This window comes from Ranitomeya imitator, chromosome 1 (genome assembly GCF_032444005.1).
Source record: "Ranitomeya imitator isolate aRanImi1 chromosome 1, aRanImi1.pri, whole genome shotgun sequence".
In the NCBI taxonomy this organism is placed as follows: domain Eukaryota; kingdom Metazoa; phylum Chordata; class Amphibia; order Anura; family Dendrobatidae; genus Ranitomeya; species Ranitomeya imitator.
The window spans coordinates 150,956,240-150,978,556 of NC_091282.1; positions in this window are offsets into that span (position 1 = coordinate 150,956,240).

Genomic DNA, 22,317 nt, shown 5'->3' on the forward strand with positions numbered 1-22,317 from the left:
TAATAGCAAAAATCCTGTTGCTCTTTTCTGCACAGTTCTCTTGTTTCTTTGTCCACACTTTTGTTTGCAGCAGTCCTTTTCATTGCTGCCATACTTGTCCTGAGATCATTGTAGGGAGATTGAAATTGTACTACAGCCCTTTTTTTTAAATATATCTTCCAACCACGTTCTGCCACTTACATTGTGTAGTGTAATACACTGGGCCTGATTTTTGTTGCAGTCTCCCCCAAATAAAAGGGAGATTTAAATTGGCACTAAGTGGATCTACGTCACAGTTCTGTTAGTTTGTCTAACATCTTCCAGCCACGTTCTGCCACTTACATTGTGTAGTGTAATACACTGGGCCTGAGTTTTGTTGCAGTCTCCCCCAAATAAAAGGGAGATTTAAATTGGCACTAAGTGGATCTACGTCACAGTTCTGTTAGTTTGTCGTACATCTTCCATCCACATTCTGCCACTTACATTGTGTAGTGTAATACACTGGGCCGGAGTTTTGTTGCAGTCTCCCCCAAATAAAAGGGAGATTTAAATTGGCACTAAGTGGATCTACGTCACAGTTCTGTTAGTTTGTCGTACATCTTCCAGCCACATTCTGCCACTTACATTGCGTAGTGTTATACACTATGCCTGAGTTTTGTTGCAGTCTCCCCCCCAAAAAAAAGGGAGATTAAAATTCTCCACAAGTTTATATGCACCTTCTACCTTGTTTCACAGTACCATATAACGGTTGTTATTTTGGTTAGATTCTTCCAAAAATGAGGAAGTCTGGTGGAAGAGGCCGTGGGCGGGCGTTGCCAGCTGGTACTGATGGTGGTGTTGGTGGTGGTGGAGCATCTGGTGGTAGTGGGAAAAGCAAAATAGCACCAAAGGCTTGAGGTGTTGAGCCAGCGTCATCGTCTGGCTACACAAGGCCTCGAAGGCTCCCTTATCTGGGAGTAGGAAAACAGGTTTTAAAGCCGGAGCAGCAGGAAAAAGTTTTGGCTTTCCTTGCTGACTCAGCCTCTAGCTCTTTTGCCTCCTCTTCAGAAGGTTCGAAATCTAAAAGCAGCGAGTCATCAGTGGATGCTCCCGGTCAGGAACAAGTCGCTTCCTTGTGTCCTTCACCCAAACTAAAAGTGAAGGATGCGGCAGGCGAAACTACAGTTTACTCCATGGAGCTCTTTACACATACCGTGCCTGGGTTAGAGAGGGAAATTGTTAAAAGCCCATTACAAGATGAATCGGACATGGAGTGCACAGATGCACAGCCACAGCTAGATTATTATGCTGTTCCATTGACTCAGATCACTACATTGCCCTTGCAGTTTACTGAGCCAGAATCTGACCCTGATGAGACTATGGTGCCCCATCACGAACGCTATAGCACCTTATACGGTGACACAGAGGAAGGTGCACATGAAATTGAAGAGGAGGTGATAGATGACCCAGTTGTTGACCCAGATTGACATCCATTGGGGGAAGAGGTTGCCACTGCCAGTAGCTCAGAAGCGGAGGAGGATGATCCGCAGCAACCATTTACATCGCAACAGCTTTCATCTGGCATGCCCGTATCTGGCCAAAAATGTTTGGCAAATCCAAAAACAGTTTTAGGACACCGTGGCCATCTGGTAAAAGTAGCACAGCGTGCAATGCCTGAAAAGGTAATCCATAGTAGGAAGAGTGCAGTGTGTGCATTTTTTAACCAAGATCCGAATGATCAGTGCAAAGTTATCTGTAAGAAGCCAGAATCTGACCCTGATGAGACTATGGTGTCCCATCACGAACGCTATAGCACCTTACACGGTGACACAGAGGAAGGTGCACATGAAATTGAAGAGGAGGTGATAGATGACCCAGTTGTTGACCCAGATTGGCAGCCATTGGGGGAAGAGGGTGCCACTGCCAGTAGCTTAGAAGCGGAGGAGGATGATCCGCAGCAGCCATTTACATCGCAACAGCTTTCATCTGGCATGCCCGTATCTGGCCAAAAATGTTTGTCAAATCCAAAAACAGTTTTAGGACACCGTGGCCATCTGGTGAAAGTAGCACAGCATGCGATGCCTGAAAAGGTAATCCATAGTAGGAAGAGTGCAGTGTGTGCATTTTTTAACCAAGATCCGAATGATCAGTGCAAAGTTATCTGTAAGAAGTGCTCAAAGACCTTTAGCAGAGGGAAGAATCTCCAAAGTTTAAATACAACGTGCATGCGTAGACATTTAACCAGCATGCACTTGCAAGCCTGGACTAACTACCAAACGTCCACTACCGTTGGTGCACCTGCTCTGAATGAAGGTAGTAAGCAACGCTACATTGCTTGCCTCACAGTAAGCCCACCGGTTAGGACACCACCAGCAACAAATGTGGAGGTATCGTTGCAAGGCCAAAGCAGTCAGGGAATCACAAGGTTCTTGGTAGGAAACACGTAGGTAGGCCAACATCAAGAATACCATCACCAACCCTCTCTCAATCTGCCATGCCCACCACCATCAACCCCGCTAGTTCCACCATATGCAGCTCTCTAGTCCAGCTCACCCTACAAGAGACTCTCGTTAGGAAAAGAAAGTAATCATCCTGTCATCCGCGTACACAGGGTTTGAACGCCCACATTGCTAGACTAATCTCGTTAGAGATGATGCCCCACTGGTTGGTTGAAAGCGAAGCTTTCAAAGCCCTGATGTCCTACGCAGTACCACGCTATGACCTACCCAGTCGACACTTCTTTGCGAGAAAAGCCATCCCAGCCCTCCACCAGCATTTCAAAAACTGCATTGTCCATGCACTGAGGCAATCAGTCAGTAGAAAGGTGCACCTCACAACAGATGCATGGACCAGTAGGCATGGCCAGGGACGTTGTGTGTCCATCATGGCACACTGGGTTAATGTGGTGGATGCAGGGTCCACAGGGGACAGCCATAGTGGGACAGTTCTGCCTAGCCCACGGTCTAGGAAACAGTTGGCTGTAGGCGTTCGCCACCCCTCCTCCTCCAGAAGTGAAAGCTCGTCCAGAGAGCGCAGTCGCACGACCACTCCATCCGCAACTGCCAGTGTTGCACACGAGGTGTCCCATTATGGAACAGCTAGCGGTAAGCGTCAGCAGGCTGTGCTACAAATGAAGTGTTTGGGCGACAACAGACACACCGTGGAAGTACTGGCCAAGTACTTGCAGCAAGAAACTCAGTCATGGCTGGGCAGTGTACATCTTGAGGCAGGCAAGGTAGTCAGTGATAACGGAAGGAATTTTTTGGCTGCCATAGCCCTTTCAGAACTGAAACACATTCCTTACCTGGCTCACACTTTGAACCTGGTGGTGCAGTGCTTCCTGAAAAATTATCCGGAGTTACCAGAACTGATCCTGAATGTGCGAAGACTTTGCTCGCACATCCGCCGGTCGCCCGTACACTTCAGCCATATGCAGAACCATCAGTGATCGCTGAATCTTCCCCATCACCGCCTAATAATCGACGTTGCAACAAGGTGGAACTCCACACTGCACATGCTTCAGAGGCTGTGCGAACAGAGGCGTGCTGTCATTTATTTGTGGGAGGATACACATACACGGGCAGGCAGTTGCATGGCAGACATGGAGTTGTCTGGTGTGCAGTAGTTGAAGCTCCAAGACCTCTGTCAAGTCCTTCAGTGTTTTGAGGAATGCACACAGCTGGTAAGTGCAGATGACGCCATCATAAGCATGAGCATCTCACTAATGCATCTGCTGATGCAAAGTTTGATGCACATAAAGGAGCAGGCGTCTGCAGCCGAGGAAGAGGGAAGCCTTGATGACAGTCAGCCATTGTCTGGTCAGGGAACTCTTCTGGACGAGGTGGCAGACGAAGAGGAGGAGGAGGATGATGGGGATGAATATTTATGGGAGGAGGATGCTTCTCAGGGGGCAATAGAAACTGGTGGCGTTGCAAGGTCAGGTACAGGGTTTTTGCGGGCCACAAGTGAAGTTGATTTGCAAGAAAGTGCTCCTCAACCCAACACAAGCAGTGAATTGACACCTGGAACATTGGCCCACATGGCAGAGTATGCCTTGCGTATCCTAAAAAGGGACCCCCGCATTTTCAAAATGATGACCGATGACGATTGCTGGTTGGCCTGCCTCCTGGATCCACGATACAAAGGAAAATTACAAAATATCATGCCACATGAGAACCTGGAGCAAATATTGGTTACCAAACAAGCAACTCTTGAAGACCGTTTGGTTCAGGCATTCCCAGCACACAGCGGCGGTGATGGTTCTCACACGTGCTGTAGGGGGCAGCATGGCAGAGGTGTTAGAGGTGCACAAATTCGAAGTGGCGTTGGACAGAGGGGTTTTATTACCAGGTTGTGGAGTGATTTTGCAATGACCACAGACACGACAGGTACAGCTACATCAATTCAAAGTGATAGGAGACAGCATTTGTCCAGTGTGGTTACCAACTATTTTTCCTCCCTTATCGATGTTCTCCCTCACAGGTCATTCCCCTTTGATTACTGGGCATCTAAAATAGACACCTGGACTGAATTGGCAGAATATGCATTACAGGAGCTCGCTTGCCCAGCTGCTAGTGTGCTATCAGAAAGAGTCTTCAGTGCTGCTGGTTCAATACTGACCGAAAAAAGGACTTGTCTGGCTACCCGAAATGTTGATGATCTAACCTTCATTAAAATGAACCAATCATGGATTTCAAATTATTTTGCCCCACCTTCTCCTGCTGACACAAAGCTTGCCTTAAAAAATGTCTTCCTTTTGGCCTCCTCCTACTGACTGCTCCAATTCCTCCATTTGCAGCTGCTGAATGTCCACCATAGGCCATTTTTATACCTCCCTAAATGGGCTGACTCCCCCCACAGGGCCGTGGTCACCACTTGGAGCAAGCACCCGTGCGAGTGCCGTTTCCTGGACAGGTGGGTTTGCCCACTCTTGGGCGACGGCACTGGCACAGGGTCCCTCATAGTAAAATGAAGTGTCTCTGGTGGTGGTGCACAACTAACGTCAGACACACCGTCGTAATATGAGGGGCCCTGTGCCAGTACCGCCGCCCACGAGAGAGTGTTCCCCCCAGCTCGAACAGTGCTCTACCACTTGCAAAACTTACCTCTCCCTGCTCCACCACTGTGTAGTCTGTGCTGTTAAATCCTTCAATGGCACTGCCAATACAAATTTGTTGAAATGATAGATGACAGTAAAAATATACAGGGGGGCCCTGGCCTCCATTTAGACCAGTTAATACTTTGTGCCAACTACCACTGTCTGCTACTCAGCAGAGGAGCCCACCCCTGTACCTAGCTATGCCACCAGTTTATTTATGAACATTTTTTTGGCTGACATTTAGCCCACTTTATTATTTTGGCCTACTAACTGTGTCAGCCACTTATTACAGTTGTCCTCCATTGAACTAAGCAATGCCGCCTGTGTACTCCTGTTACCAATTGTGAACTGCATTTAGCCTACTTTTTTATTTTAGGCCTACTAAGTCTGTCTGAGCCACTTATTACAGTTGTCCTCCACTGAACAAAGCAATGCCGCCTGTGTACGCCTGTTACCAATTGTGAACTGCATTTAGCCTACTTTTTTGTATTTAAGGCCTACTAAATCTGTCTGAGCCACTTATTACAGTTGTCCTCCACTGAACAAAGCAATGCCACCTGTTTAGTCCTGTTAGCAATTTTGAACTGCATTTAACCTACTTTCTTATTTGGACCTACTAACTGTGTCTGCCCCTCATTACAGTTGTCCTCCACTGAACAAAGCAATGCCGCCAGTTTAGTCCTGTTAGCAATTTTGAACTGCATTTAGCTTACTTACTTTTTGGGGCCTACTAACTGTTTCAGCCTCTTGTTACAGTTGTCCTCCGCTGAACAAAGCAATGCTGCCTGTTTAGTCCTGTGTTGTGAATTCTGTGGCAGAGCTCCCTCCTGTGGTCACAAGTGGTACTTCGGCTGATTCTCTCTGTGAGCTTCTGTTGGTGGAGGGAAGTGGTACTGCGGCTTCTGAGTTTCCTCCCTCAGGTGATCTGGTGAGGTCGTTAGGTGCTTCTCTACTTAACTCCACCTAATGCTTTGATCCTGGCTTCCTGTAAATGTTCCATTGTTGGACTTGCTTTTCCCTGGATCATTCCTGTGGCCTGCTGCTCTGCATAGCTAAGTTCTTCTTTGCTATTTGTTTGCTATTTTTTCTGTCCAGTTTGTCTAATTTGTTGCTGGAAGCTCTGGGACGCAAAGGGTGTACCTCCGTGCCGTTAGTTCGGTACGGAGGGTGTTTTTGCCCCCTTTGCGTGGTTTTCTTTAGGGTTTTGTGTAGACTGCAAAGTTACCTTTTCTATCCTCGATCTGTTAAGAAAGTCGGGCCTCACTTTGCTGAATCTATTTCATCTCTACGTTTGTCTTTTCATCTTAACTCACAGTCATTATATGTGGGGGGCTGCCTTTTCCTTTGGGGTATTTCTCTGAGTCAAGGTAGGCTTATTTTCTATCTTCAGGCTAGTTAGTTTCTCAGGCTGTGCCGAGTTGCATAGGCAGAGTTAGGCGCAATCAACGGCTGCCTCTAGTGTTGTTTGGAGAGGATTAGGGATTGCGGTCTGCAGAGTTCCCACGTCTCAGAGCTCGTTCTATGATTTTGGGTTATTGTCAGATCACTGTATGTGCTCTGACCGCTATGTCCATTGTAGTACTGAATTGCCTTTCATAACAGTCCTGTTACCAATTTTGAACTGGATTTAGCCTACTTTCTTATTTGGGCCTATATCTGTGTTTCCTCCTCATCCTGCCCATTGGCCAGCCACTGCTAGATGAGTCTGCTGGTACATTGACCCAGACCACTACATTCCCCTTGCACTCTACACAGCCAGAATCTGACCCTGCTAAAAGTCAGGTTCCCCTTCCCACATACTGTACCACCTTACATGGGGGCAAAAGAGGAAGGTGCAGATGAAAGTGCAGGTTCCTTCATCAGGTGCGGGGCATACTCATTGGCACTGGCACAGGGCCCCTCATAGTACGCAAAAGTGTCTCTGGCAGTGGGAGGTGCCGCCCGCCGTCAAACACACCGCCGATCTATGAGGGGCCCTGTGCCAGTGCCAACTAGTGGGCCCCCCCTGCCTGCTCAGGATCACAGCACTTGCAAAGTTGAAATACTTACCTCTCCCTGCTCCACCGCCGTGATGTATTCTGCGTTTCCTGGGCCCACAAAAATCTTGAGCCAGCCCTATCCCCCCACAACTTTAGCCAAATGACCCCCTGTTTTCAATGCCTAACTATTATAATAAAATAAATTAAGATTGACAAGCTTAAGAAATACGAATTGATGTTTTTGGCATTAAAATGGGCACTGTAGGTGTTTTCCTGTCCTCCACTCACTGCCGACTTTGATTCCCCATTGACTTGCATTGGGTTTCGTGTTTCGGCCGACCCCCGACTTTTCCCAATAATCGGCCGATTTCACCCGATCCGACTTTTGAGAAAGTCGGGTATTCACGAAACCCGACTCGATCCTAAAAAAGTAAAAGTCGCTCAACTCTAGTAACCACGTCATCCCATTTGTTTCTCACAGAAGCATAATATTCCCATGAACACCAAGTCATTGTCCTGCTAGAAGACCCATGAACCATACCACAAACTCAGCTTTCTCACACTGGGAACTACATTGCGACCCATAATCTTCCGATTTCATAATGCCTTGTGCACAGTCAAAGCTCCTAGTGCCAGAGGCAGCACAACAACCCCAAAACATCTTTGAAACGCCATCATATTTGACAGTGTTCATTTCTTTGTGTGCCTCATTCCATTTTTGGTAAACAGTAGAATGATATGTTTTACGAAATGTTTCTATTTTGGTCTTATCCACAAGATGCTTCCTCAGAACGATTTTGTCTTACTCACGCACATTTTAGCAAACGGCAGTCTAGCTTTTTTATGTCTGTGTCAGCAGTGCGATCTTCTGTGTCTCCTGCCATACCACTTAATTTCATTCAAATGTCCACAGATAGTTCCAACTGACACCTATGCACCTTGAACCTGGAGGACCGCTTGAATTTCTTTGCAACTTGATTGGGGCTGCTTATCCACCATCTAGACTATCATGCATTGCAACCTTCATCGGTTTTTCCCTGCCGTCCATGTCCAGGGTGATTAGCTACAGTGCCATGTGTTGTAAACTTCTTATGTTGTGCACCATGCACAAAAGAATGTCATGCTCTATTATTATATTTTTTTAACCTCACCTGCAATTTTTTTTTCCAGTATATTATATGGTAATATTATTTTTTTTCTTTTTCAACAAGGTGTTCTATCTTTTGCCTAATGGCTGATTTTCACTACCAACAATGTGGCTATGAACTTTTCTTTTCCTTTTGGAAAAAAATAGTTGGATACGCAAAAGAAGTCAGAATTCATTCATAAAAAATTGTATATTTATTTGTATGTTTTGAAACCTCAGTCTCTTTTAACGTGCTCTCCATTCGCAGCCATGCAATCGTCTCTGGCCAGGGATGAGCATGTGAGACATGAATTTTGCATCAACTTGTTTCATGTCCAATTCCTCCCTGAAAACTTGCTGACATGAACAGAAATCTAAGCTAACGCCGCAAGCTTTTCAATGGTCCAACGGCATTCTTCCAGAATGTCATCATAAATTTTCATCATAGTCTCATCTGATTGGGTCGTCAATTGTAAAAACATTGAAAAATAGCAAAATAAGAGAAAAATGGAACAACTCCTTGAAAATAAGTCAAGCCCTACATTCCCTATCAATATTGGCTGGCTTACTGGGTTTAGCAAACATTCACTTAATGGTGGAAGCCCATACTACAAGAGGGTACTTTCCTGAAGACAAAAAAAAAGTTATAGCTCTTAGAGAAATATGAAACAATGATAAATGTGAAGAAAAAAATGAAAGGACAAGAAGAAGTAATCTGTGGTTGGAAGAGTTTAATAGGGTTATCCAATGGATTAATAGGGATATTGGTGGGGAGACACTAGGTGATTAGCGATGTGATATTTTTTCATTTTACATAATTTCTTTAAGTTGTATTCCCCAATAATTTATTTGATTCAGTAAACTTAATGTGATATTTTCAATAGCTGTTGTTTTGTTAAAGCAAGTTAACATTTGATACATATGAAAGTATTTCAGTAATTTAATCTCACTCTATTTTATTACATGGTTATAATTAAGAAGATCTTTGGTATATTTTCAGCAAAAAATAATTAATATCACTTAATTATTGGTGAGGATCTGACCTCTAGGGCCTCCACCAATCCTAAGACTGGAATTCAAAAAAATGTACTTTGCAGATTTGCACTATAGTGTAATGATTAGTGGGAAGTATTGGTGAAGGTGAGGGGTCTGATATTGACACGTTCCCTTGGTATGATGCTGCATGAAATTCTAAAAGTAAAACAGGTTACTACAGAAGAACTGAACTTTACTTACTAAAGTATCATCAGTTACACATTTTAGGTTTAGTCCCTTGGTGGTTAAACAGTTCAGCCACATTCTATTATTAACAGTTCTGTGCAGTTGTTCTATGTTGCGCTTGATAGTGGTGGCTTTTATTAGGTGGGTAACTACACTTTCAATTGTCCACCTCAGTGAAGTTGCCACAGTCCATTACATCCACTCTCATTTCACTTCAATGGGAATTACTGGACAGGGATTGAGAGCTCCTCTACTCGAGATATTTGTAGGTTTGCTTCAATTAGGTTATCAAAGGATATCCTGTGATCAAAATGATCAAATAATAGATAATTACAAAATATAATAATATAGCACCTACTATATTAACCTATATACATATTACTTTTAAGTAAATTCCCACATTTTACTTCTTCATATTAAATAATAGGAAATCATGTATCACTTCAGTGACATTTTCATACCCAGAAAGACTTTCTGAGATTTATTTCAAGACATTTACAATAAATTGGTCCACTTTTGCATGAATAAGTGACCTTACTGTCCTGAAATCTCACAGTCTCTTCCTTCTCAGTAACCTATTAGATGTATCACTTGCTTGTCATTCATGTTAGTTTTTTATTCTTTTCGCACAGGAGTATTGTAACCCTAGATCTATTCACTTCTGTAATTGTTAATATTAGACTCCTTTCAGCTTGAAGGTATTTTCATGTTCTCTGTTTCTTTTCTCTCATTCCTTTTGGTCAGAAGTTCAATAGCTTTGCAAAACTTTTAGCTGTAAGGTATCCTACTAGAGAAAAAGCCCGGCTGAAAAACTCTAATACTTGATCTTACAACAGTTTTCATGCACCAACTCTTATTTCTCCATGTTTGTTTGGAGAGCACTTGCTTTACAATGCTGTATTCTGGTTTGTTAAATTAGATATGTAAATACGGATCAATTAGGATTTTCCTTACCAGTGAATACAATATATTTCACTTATCGTATTTTAGTTCACAATTTGTGCAAATGAACCATTATTATTATAATAGTTGTAAAAGTTTTACCTTTCTAAGGGCATTCCCAGACATTTAGTCACATAATCATGAAGTATGACCAAATGCAAAACTGAATCCTTATTGCAGCTATAACTTTACTGTCAGTTACAGGATTGCTCTTGACTATGTGCAGTTACAAATATAAAAGTGTACATCGTCTAATACCCTGCTCAACTAGTGGTCAACAAACTTAAAGTTCTGTTCCTTTTTGAAAAGGGAACCTTCTTTTTGAAAACTGCTCAATGTCAACTATAAGCAGAAATAGCAAATAGGAACAGATGAAGCTTAACTTCAGCATGCAACTTGGAGTTTAAATGTAATTTTAGTGCGATTAACTTCTCACAGGGCCTATGTGTTTCTTCCCATGGAATACTTTGTTTCACGATGTTGTATCTTCATCACTTGCAGGTACGCTTGGCACTAAATATGCCTTGTGCTATTCGCCATCACTCTCCATCTCCACCACTAATCTCTGGCTTCTCTATCATCAGCACACTGACATCTCAGTCTTTCCCTATCTCCACCACTCATCCTCTAGCTTCTCTATCATTAGCACAGAGACTTCTCCATCACTCTCCATCTCCATCACCAATCTCCGGCTTCTCTATCATCAGCACACAGACTTCTCCATCTCTCCTCATCTCCACCATTTATCTCTAGATTCTTTATCATCAGCACAGAGACTTGTCCATCACTCTCTATCTTCATCACCAATCTCTGGCTTCTCTATCATCAGCACACAAACAAAATGATTACACCCCATCTCCATCACACATTTCTGGCTTCTCTATCAACCGCACACAGACTTTTCCGTCACCCTCCCTCTCCATCACTCATCTCTGGCTTCTCTTATCAACAGCACATAGACTTTTCTATCTCTCTCCAGCACTCATCTCTGGCTTCTCTATCATCGAAACACAGACTTTGCCTGGGATTTTCTAGTTAAACATCAGGGCAGCTAAATTGATGGACTGAAAGGAAGAGCTAATACAAACATGATTGATACATAAGAAGAGACTGAAAGCGCACTCACCGGTATATGAACAATCAAAGCGGTTTATTCACATGAGATCATGCGGTGCAAGGAGGGTATGTGAATACAAAAAAGGATGACAGCTGTTTCGTGCTATGTGAGCACTTCAACAGATCCAATGGCGAGTGAAGAGAGAGAGGGCCTTATAACTAAGTAGTCTTCCGGTCCCTCCCATTATTCACTTCGTCATAATGAACTTATTAGTCACTATTCGGAGGAAAAAAAAGGGGGGGGGGAAAAGTGAAACAGTGAAAAGTTAAAATACAATAAAAACATTAACGGGTAATGAAGAATGTCATTTAGGAAGAAATATACCATAATATGATAACCAATACACAGGAATTTTTTACAAAAAAAGGAATTTTTTACAAAAAAAAAAAAAAAAAAATTTTTTACAAAAAAACATGAATTTTTTACAAAGAAACATGAATTTTTTACAAAGGGGATGCAAAATTGCTTCGATTCGCGGGGATAGAGAAAACTGCCCTACCGCAGGACGGCGGTAATTTAGATCGTATGCTTCTGCGTAATGAAGCAAAGTGGATATTAAGAGCTAATGCTTCTGGACCAATAGGGTTCAATGATAAAGTTGACATGTCTGTTTTTTTGTAAAAAATTCATGTTTTTTTGTAAAAAATTCCTGTTTTTTTTTTTTTTTTTGTAAAAAATTCCTTTTTTTGTAAAAAATTCCTGTGTATTGGTTATCATATTATGGTATATTTCTTCCTAAATGACATTCTTCGTTACCCGTTAATGTTTTTATTGTATTTTAACTTTTCACTGTTTCACTTCCCCCCCCCCCCTTTTTTTTCCTCCGAATAGTGACTAATAAGTTCATTATGACGAAGTGAATAATGGGAGGGACCGGAAGACTACTTAGTTATAAGGCCCTCTCTCTCTTCACTCGCCATTGGATCTGTTGAAGTGCTCACATAGCACGAAACAGCTGTCATCCTTTTTTGTATTCACATACCCTCCTTCCACCGCATGATCTCATGTGAATAAACCGCTTTGATTGTTCATATACCGGTGAGTGCGCTTTCAGTCTCTTCTTATGTATCATGTTGGATCTGTTTTTCTTAAGCAGCACCAAGGTATAATCTTTTTAGCGTTTTTTTTGTTTAGTTTGTTTTCTGACAAAAGGCTTTAATAGTGCATTTTTCTGCCCCTGGAGCAGTAAGGGTCTAGCGTATAGCGGCTGTGCGATTGCATTTTTTTCTCTTTATTCTGGACTTTGGATTTTTCTCATAGCTTTCAGCACGCCGTGTTTGGATTCCTATATATAGCTCAGGTGTGCAGAGGTTCCTTGTAACCTATTTAGCACTATGGAAATGGAAACTACAGCCCTGTCAGACTTTTAGCAGGGAGGGAAAATGTGAATACATTTTTTTCGGAGTGTGAAACAAAAGAAGATATATTATCATTAAGTACTAAAACCTTGGAGTATAAACTGTTCAATACCGCAGAGAGGGAAGTAAACCTCTTTTGGACAAATAACTCTCTACAGTCATATATTGAATGCGGAAGAGTGCCACGCGGTCTAAGAATGCAGAAAGAAATGTCTCAGTTTAAAGACAACGAGAGTTTTAGAAAGGAATGGGAGAAAATCCTTTTGAAATGCTCACAGGATCTTTTGCAATTGGTTTTAAAACAAAATGTGATAAACTATGAAACCACGAAATTAGAACTGAATAAAACTATGGACGAATTGAAAACAAGATTATCGGAATCACAATGGTCTGCAGTAAATAAAAAATTGGATACGAAATTGATTTTGCACAAAATGAGATAAAGCAAAGGAAAAAGGATAAGTTTATCCGAGACAAGAACGACTTTGAAAGCGGCAAAATATTTACTTGGAATAAAAATATTCAATTCCAGAAAAATTATAAGAAAAAAAGTTCTTCCAAAAAAAGTTATAGCTGGAGAAAAAATCAAAATAAAAAAGACTATCTTACCACTGACTCTGAATCTAGCGCTGGAGAAGACGCAGAAGTAAGATCAGAACCATCAACCTCGGCTGCTAATCGTTACTCAGATACAGCGTCCCTCCCTTTAGAAGAAGGACACGGTGTGGAGGAAAAAGAAGGGGTGAAAGGCAACGAACGGAAGAGGAAACAAGTCTCGTGGAGACCGCAGTAGCAGAGAGTGACAGGAATTTAATCGTAAATTTAACGGACTTTCCTTTGAATGAGGCACACGTGTCAGCCCTGTCCAAGGGCTTAAATTATTGCCTTCCTGAGGAGTTTGACATAGTGGACTTCAAGATAGATTTGTATAAGGCTGTAAGAAAAGTTCATCTATATAAAACGTTTACACAGAGAGCAGGTATTATTAATAAAAATCAGAATGAGAGTGAGAAAAAAATATTTCCTGCAGAACAACCTTGTAAAATGGGCCCTTTGGGTTTTTCACTATCGATGGATCCCTCTGAAAATGTACAACGAGAAGCAGAGTTATTAGTTAGTATTACCAGTGATTTATCACCTAATACAAGTACACTTCCAACAAGGCCTTTTAGAAAAGGGGTTAAATCCACATATGTTCCTCAGGTTTCCCCGGGAAATCTAATTGATGCCTTCGAGGCCCAAGTGGTCAAAGACGTGGAAGCAATCTTGTATAACAAAATCGGTAAAAATTTAAAACCAGCAGAATTAGAAGCCATAAAAGATATACAAAAACGCCCGGATATTATAGTACGCAAAGCAGATAAAGGTGGTAACACTGTTCTCCTTCAAAAAGAACTGTATATTAAAGAAGCCCTGAAACAGCTTTCAGATAGAAGAACCTATGAAAAATTAAAAGGAGATCCCACCTTTAAAATTCAGAACTCACTGCGGTCTCTCCTGAGGGTCTTTGTGGAGAATGGTACCTTGTCAAAAACACAAGCGGAAAAACTTTTTCCGGAATTTCCTAGAAAACCGCATTGGTACCATTTACCTAAAATCCACAAATCTCTAGAGGAACCGCCAGGTCGTCCTATTGTTTCCGGGGTGGGTTCAATAACGGAACCCTTGTCGGCTTATATGGATTGGCTTTTGCGACCCTTGTTGTGCGATACACCGGCATATATAAGGGACACTTAGCATTTTTTAAAAACTCTACGAGGCTTTGACTGGCAAGAGGGTTTTTCTTTAGCATTGATAGACGTGGAAAGCCTTTACACCCGCATCCCACAAGATGCGGGTGTGGAGGCGATCCAAGAAATCTTGAATAGTACCCCTACGGACCCCAATACCATCTCATTTATTAAAAAAGGTTTGACTTTTCTCTTGAAAAATAACACTTTCCAATTCAATAATACCTGGTACAGACAGGTGGAGGGCACTGCCATGGGTACACCAGTCTCTTGTACCCTGGCTAACCTCTTCCTGTCTGTATTTGAAGAGAGGTATATATATTCTGAGAAAAATCCATATCTCAAGTACATAAAATTTTATGTGAGATTTGTGGACGACATGTTCGTGGTGTGGGACGGCGACCGGGCTTCATTTACACAGTTTGTGGAGTACCTGGCGCTTTCTAACACCATGAACATGCAGTTCACTCACCAGTTTGGAGGCACAGAATTAACATTTTTGGATGTGACCCTAAAAGTAATTGATGGTAATTTGCACACAGAGGTATATCGTAAACCTTCTTCTTGTAATTCTCTGCTGCATTATAATAGTGCCCACCCAATGTATGTGAAGAAAGCATTACCTTGCAGCCAGTTCCTCCGCGTAAAAAGAATAAACAGTAATGTTGCGAGTTTTCAAAGACAATCCCAAGAATTATATGGAAGGTTCAGTAATAGGGGGTATCCCCAATCTGTCTTTAACTCAGCGTTGGAACGAGCAGAAACAGAGATCATAACAGAAAAAACATCTAAAAATGATAGAAAATTTGTTTTCTGCTTTAAATATGGTCCTATGGACGCACAAATTAGAACAGCAATTCGAAAAAATTGGCAAATTCTTTGCCAAGATCCAGCGTTGAAGGATATGACAGAGAAGGGTCCCCTTTATTCCTGCCGCCGCAGTAAAAATATAGGGGATTTAATAGTCCGAAATCGGGTAACTTCATCTCATAACAATTGGCTCCGAGATACTGCACCCAAAGGGAATTTCCGTTGTGGGCATTGTAATTATTGCAATCAACATCAAACAGGAACTAATTTAAAAATTGGCCCAATAATGCATACAGTACGTGATTTCATCTCTTGTAGGACAACTCATGTGGTTTATATCTTATATTGCCCTTGTAGTTTTTTCTATATCGGGAAAACAATTCGCCCAATGTTTGTTCGATTCAGGGAACATCTCAATTCATTGCGCATAGGTAAAGGGGTCCCCCGCTTGATAAAACATATGAACGAACAACATGGAGGGGATGCAAAATTGCTTCGATTCGCGGGGATAGAGAAAACTGCCCTACCGCAGGACGGCGGTAATTTAGATCGTAAATGAAGCGTAATGAAGCAAAGTGGATATTAAGAGCTAATGCTTCTGGACCAATAGGGTTCAATGATAAAGTTGACATGTCTGTTTTTTTGTAAAAAATTCATGTTTTTTTGTAAAAAATTCCTGTTTTTTTTTTTTTTTTTTGTAAAAAATTCCTTTTTTTGTAAAAAATTCCTGTGTATTGGTTATCATATTATGGTATATTTCTTCCTAAATGACATTCTTCGTTACCCGTTAAAGTTTTTATTGTATTTTAACTTTTCACTGTTTCACTTCCCCCCCCCCCCCTTTTTTTTCCTCCGAATAGTGACTAATAAGTTCATTATGACGAAGTGAATAATGGGAGGGACCGGAAGACTACTTAGTTATAAGGCCCTCTCTCTCTTCACTCGCCATTGGATCTGTTGAAGTGCTCACATAGCACGAAACAGCTGTCATCCTTTTTTGTATTCACATACCCTCCTTGCACCGCATGATCTCATGTGAATAAACCGCTTTGATTGTTCATATACCGGTGAGTGCGCTTTCAGTCTCTTCTTATGTATCATGTTGGATCTGTTTTTCTTAAGCAGCACCAAGTTATAATCTTTTTAGCGGTTTTTTTGTTTAGTTTGTTTTCTGACAAAAGGCTTTAATAGGGCATTTTTCTGCCCCTGGAGCAGTAAGGGTCTAGCGTATAGCGGCTGTGCGATTGCATTTTTTTCTCTTTATTCTGGACAAACATGATTGAGAGGGGATACAATAAATCCTAAAAGAAAATGTCATCTCCTATCTGCTAAAGATAATACCTCTACAGCATAAGTCTGCAGTTGTATACTTCAACAATTCTTGCACACTACTATGGATACTACAAGTCACGCTAGTAGCTTTCTTCGACAATCTTGTGCCAGCCTACTCCCCCTTAAACAGTTATCTCTTAATCCACATGTCACTTGTTTCTTTCCCTTTAGCCCACAGACCTACTCTCCACAAAGTACTAAACACCTTAATGGCCCAGACTTGCGCTATTTGAGCTTGATCATTGGAGCTTGCAATCTTCTTGCATATCTACACAAATTTCCCACACTTATTTGGCACACACTCTACTTTTAAACAGGGTCTAAAGAAGAGAGTTGATATCCAAATGTTATCCAAAATGTAGACTTCTCTTTACATCTTCTACATTCAGCGGTTCTGTTTTATTATACTCTCCCATCTTCTCAAAGCATCTCACAGAAGAAGGTTACAGAATCACTAATATCATGTCTGCAGACCAAATCTTCATATGTTTCAGTCACCAACTGACACACTTCCTGTAAGCATCTCTTTAGAAATCCATACCTGACCTCCTGAGACGGAGCCACTCAATGACAAGAGTTAGTAATGAAGACATAAATTCAAAGGAATTTGATTACAGTCAAAATAAAACAATAAAAATAAAATCATACATACACATATTGGATATCGCCACATTCAGAATCGCCTGATCTATCAATAAAAAAAAGATTAAGCTGATCGATAAACGGTGTAGTGAGAAAAGTCAAAACGCCAGAATTACGTTTTTTTTTTGGTCGCCACAACATTGCATTAAAATGCAATAACGGGAGATCCAAAGACCATATCTGCACCAATTTTTTTTGACCAGTTAGATAAAAAAGAACCTAGACATGTTTGGTGTCTATGAACTCGTAATGACATGGAGAATCATATTGGCAGGTCAGTTTTAGCATTTAGTGAACCTACTATAAAGCCAAACAAAAAACAAGTGTGGGATTGCCCTTTTTTGCAATTTCACCACACTTGGAATTTTTTTTCCCATTTTCTAGTACATGACATGGTAAAATCAATGGTGTCGTTAAAAAAAAAAGCCCTCACATGGCCATTTTGATGGAAAAATATAAAAGGTTATAGCTCTGGGAAGAAGGGAAGTGAAAAACGAAAAAAGCAAAACCGAAAAAAGCTCCGAGGGTTAAGGGGTTAAAATATATTTTTCAAGCTGGTGTTATAAAATATTTTACTTTATGGAGAAAATGACTTTTGGGTTTTCATTGGCTGTATGCCATAATCATCAACATCAACAGAAATTAACATTTAAAATAGATAATAATCTTAAATAATAATAATAATCTTTATTTATATAGCGCCAACATATTCCGCAGCGCTTTACAGTTAAACGGTTTCAAACACAACAGTCATAAGTAACAGAGTTAACAATAATATAATGATTAAAGCAAAATAAAAAAACAACCCTGCTCGTGAGAGCTTAAAATCTACAATGAGGTGTCGAGATACAAAGTACACATGTGTATTTACAATGATGTGTTTACAATGATGGTCTAGGCATCTTGAGGGGGTGGGGGATAGATGGAGATAGTGAATGGGATACACACACTTAAGGTACCGTCACACATAACGATATCGTTAACGATATCATTACTTTTTGTGACGTAGCAACGATATTGTTAACAAAATCGTTATGTGTGACAGCGACCAACGATCAGGCCCTTGCTGTGACATCGTTGGTCTCTGGGGAAAGTCCAGGACTTTATTTCATCGCTGGATCTCCCGCAGACATCGCTGAATCGGCGTGTGTGACGCCGATTCAGCGATGTCTTCACTGGTAACCAGGGTAAACATCGGGTTACTAAGCACAGGGCCGCGCTTAGTAACCCGATGTTTACTCTGGTTACCATTGTAAATGTAAAAAAAACAAACACTACATACTTACATTCCGGTGTCTGGTCACATCCCTTGCCTTCAGCTTCCCGCACTGACTGTGAGCGCCGGCCGGCCATAGAGCAGAGCACAGCGGTGACGTCACCGCTGTGCTTTACGGCCGGTGCTCAGTCAGTGCGGGAAGCTGAAGGCGAGGGACGTGACCAGACACCGGAATGTAAGTATGTAGTGTTTGTTTTTTTTACATTTACAATGGTAACCAGGGTAAACATCGGGTTACTAAGCTTGGCCCTGCACTCAGTAACCCGATGTTTACCCTGGTTACCCGGGGACTTCGGGATCATTGGTCGCTGGAGAGCTATCTGTGTGACAGCTCTCCAGCGACCAAAGAGCAACGCTGCAGCGATCGGCATCGTTGTCTAGATCGCTGCAGCGTCGCTAAATGTGACGGTACCTTTACACATAAAATGACAGATTAACCAACGTGATAGGCTGCTCTGAACAAATGTCTTTTGTAGGAGCACCTAAAACTGTTCAAGTTGTGGCTGGTCCTAACTTCTTGGGGAAGAGCATTCCAGAGGATTGGTGCAACGCAGGGGAAGTCTTGGAGTCAGGAGTGAGAGGTACGAATTAGTGCAGAGGTTAGTTGAAAGTCATTTGCAGAGCGCAGCGATCAGCTAGGCTGATAGACAGAAATGAGTGAGGAGATGTAAAGGGATGCTGCACTGTGGAGAGCTTTGTGGGTGAGAATAAGTACTTTGAATTGGATCGTATAATGAATGGGCAACCAGTGTAATGACTGGTGAAGAGTGGATATGCAGCGCCCCAAGGTCCTGGTCATTGCAGTAATGTTGTTTCCCTCTAGGGGGGAATGATGTTACGTTTGAAGACAATAAAGGAGATCTCTTTACCAGGTATCACAAACATGCAACACACTTCACACTCAAGCCCACCAGGGGGAGCTATGCTCCTATTTATTAGGGCACTCTTCACAATTAGGTAAAACTGGTAGTCTGGATAGGAAGTTAGTCAGTTCCTGTCAGGCAGACAAAGAGGAAGGTGGAACATCTAGTAGTTGCTGACAGGGTTGGTCCCTGACAGGGGTGGGAGCCTGTCAGAGACATAGACGGAAGGACATGGAGCTGCGACTGCCCCACGTGCACCAGCATCCTAAGAAAGGACACGAACAGAGAACTGTATTGTAGAGAGGGTGAGAAACGAAGTCATAGCAAAAGGAGAGGAAGCCAGAAGGAGTTCTGCCCTGCACTGGCTGCCTCCTTCTGAGGCGCAGATCCAGTAGCCAGAACACCGAGGGAGCAACAGTCTCTATGCCTTGCTCCAGAGACCGGCAAGACAGCTAATTCCAAGTTATTGATCCGCCCTATACCCAGGAGGCATGGTGGCAACTTGTGGGGGCCGGGGCGTGCTAGAGTCCCTATAAAACGCCTCAGGCCACCAGTCATACGGGTTTGTTCCTATCCATCTGGGGGACAGAGAGAAAGAGACATAACATCTAGAACATCTACAACAGTTCTGAGGACCTTATGAGAGGCTCAGCAATAAGGTACTACAACACCCAGGCGCTAGAGGAAGGCTACTGATTTCCACCTGGATAAGGGCACTCTGGATTTACCTTCAGACCGGCAAGACTCTGCCTGGCCTGTGATCTGGTGCTCTGGACTGTGGATGCTGAAGCCTTCAGTACAAGGTAAAGAGACTGCAACCTTGTGTCCTCATTCTTCACTGCGCCTCACACCATCCACCATCTACACACTGGGATCCCTGGGGACATACTTCACCTGTGGGAAGATATACCATCTAGCTGCCATAACATCACCCCAGCGGACCCCTTAACCCTGCTGTTCTGTTCGGTCTGGGGAGACCTATTTTGAACTTTGGTATTTTTTGGGGTGTTCAAGATGCGGTTCTGAAACTTGTGGTTGATTCACTTAAATGAGGATGGGTCGGTCGGCCACGGGTTTCAGAGCCGCATCTTGAATATTTTAAAGAATATTGAAGTTCAAAGTCGGTCATTTTTGACCAACAGAACAGCAGGGTTAAAGCAGCGTCGGTCACCCTTACCAAATACCACAGGTGGCGTCATGAACATATCCCTTTAAAGACCTTTCCCTTTTACAATGGACCTCCCAAGGGCCACGGACCGGGTCAGCCACGGTGACATCCCCCTGAGAACCGAAGGACCCGGTACCGAGTACCCCACTGCCCTACAGGGGCACTCCAGATGCGTCCGAGTACCAATTAGCCAGGTGGATGACCCTGGCTGCTGCATTAAGGATGGACTGCAGAGGGGAAAGTTGAATGAGGGGGTGGCCAATTTATAGAGTGTTACAGTAGTCCAGGCGGAAGTGGATCAGGGCGACAGCGAGAGTTTTTGTTGTTTCCATGGCGAGAAAAGGGCAGATTCTAGAGATGTTCTTTAGGTGTAAGCGGCAAGAGCGGGCAAGAGATTGTATATGGGAGGTGAAGGAGAGATTGGTGTCAAATATAACACTCAGACAGCGTGCCTGCTGCCGGGCGTTATTATGGTGCCATCATCAGGGAGGGAAATGTCAGATTTAGAGAGTTTTTGGAAAGGTTAAGTTTCAGATAGAGAGCGGACATGATGTTGGATACTGCGGACAGACAGTCACTGGCATTCTGTAGTACAGCTGGGTAAGTACAGGGGATGACATGTATAGTTGTGTGTCGTCAGCATATAGATGGTACTGAAAGCCAAATCTGCTGATGGTCTGTCCAATTAGGACTGTGAAGAGGGAGAAGAGAAGTGGGCCAAGGACTGAGCCCTGAGGTACCCCAAACAGTGAGAAGAATAGGAGATGAAGTGGAGTCAGAGAACAGAACACTGAAGGAGCGGTCATAAAGATAGGAAGAGAACCAGGAGAGGGCAGTTCCTTAATGCCTAGTGACTGGAATCTAGAGAGTAGGAGGTGGTCAACAGTGTTGAAAGCTGCAGAAAGGTTGAGAAGAATGAGCAGAGTGGTCACCATTACATTTTGCTGTCAGAAGGTCGTTGGTCACTTTGATGAGTGCAGTTTCTGTCAAATGTAGGGGGTGTGTTGTGAATTCTGTTGTCAGGCTCCCTCCTGTGGTCATGAATGGTACTTCGGCTGGTTCTGTCCATGGACTTTCTCTGCCTGATCCACTGAATTAGGTTCGTCATAAAGCAATCCGAGCGCCAGGAAAAACGCATCTACATCACGCAATGCCGGGTCTCCTGGCGCAAGGGAAAATGCCCAGTCTTGAGGGTCGCCACGTAATAAGGAAATAATGATCCTTACCTGTTGAACAGGATCACCTGAGGAGCGAGGTTTCAAAGCTAGAAACAATTTACAATTTTTTTTGAAATTCAAGAACTTAAATCTATCACCAAAAAATAAATCAGGAATTGGAATCCTAGGCTCTAACATCGGATTCTGAACCACAAAATCTTGAATGTTTTGTACCCTTGTAGTGAGATTATCCATCCAAGAGGACAGACCTTGAATGTCCATGTCTACACCTGTGTTCTGAACCACCCAGAGGTAAAGGGGAAAAGTGAGACAGAACACGCTGCAAAGAAAAAAAAATGGTCTCAGAGCTTCACTTATCCCTCTATTGAGATGCATCAATACTTTCGGCCAGCTGTACTGTTATGATCCGGTGGTTTGGACAAATAATGGACCTGATAGTTACAGATAATAAGGACGAGCTCTGGGATGTGGAAACTCTGCTGACCGCAATCCCTAAACCTATCAAAACACACTAGAAAT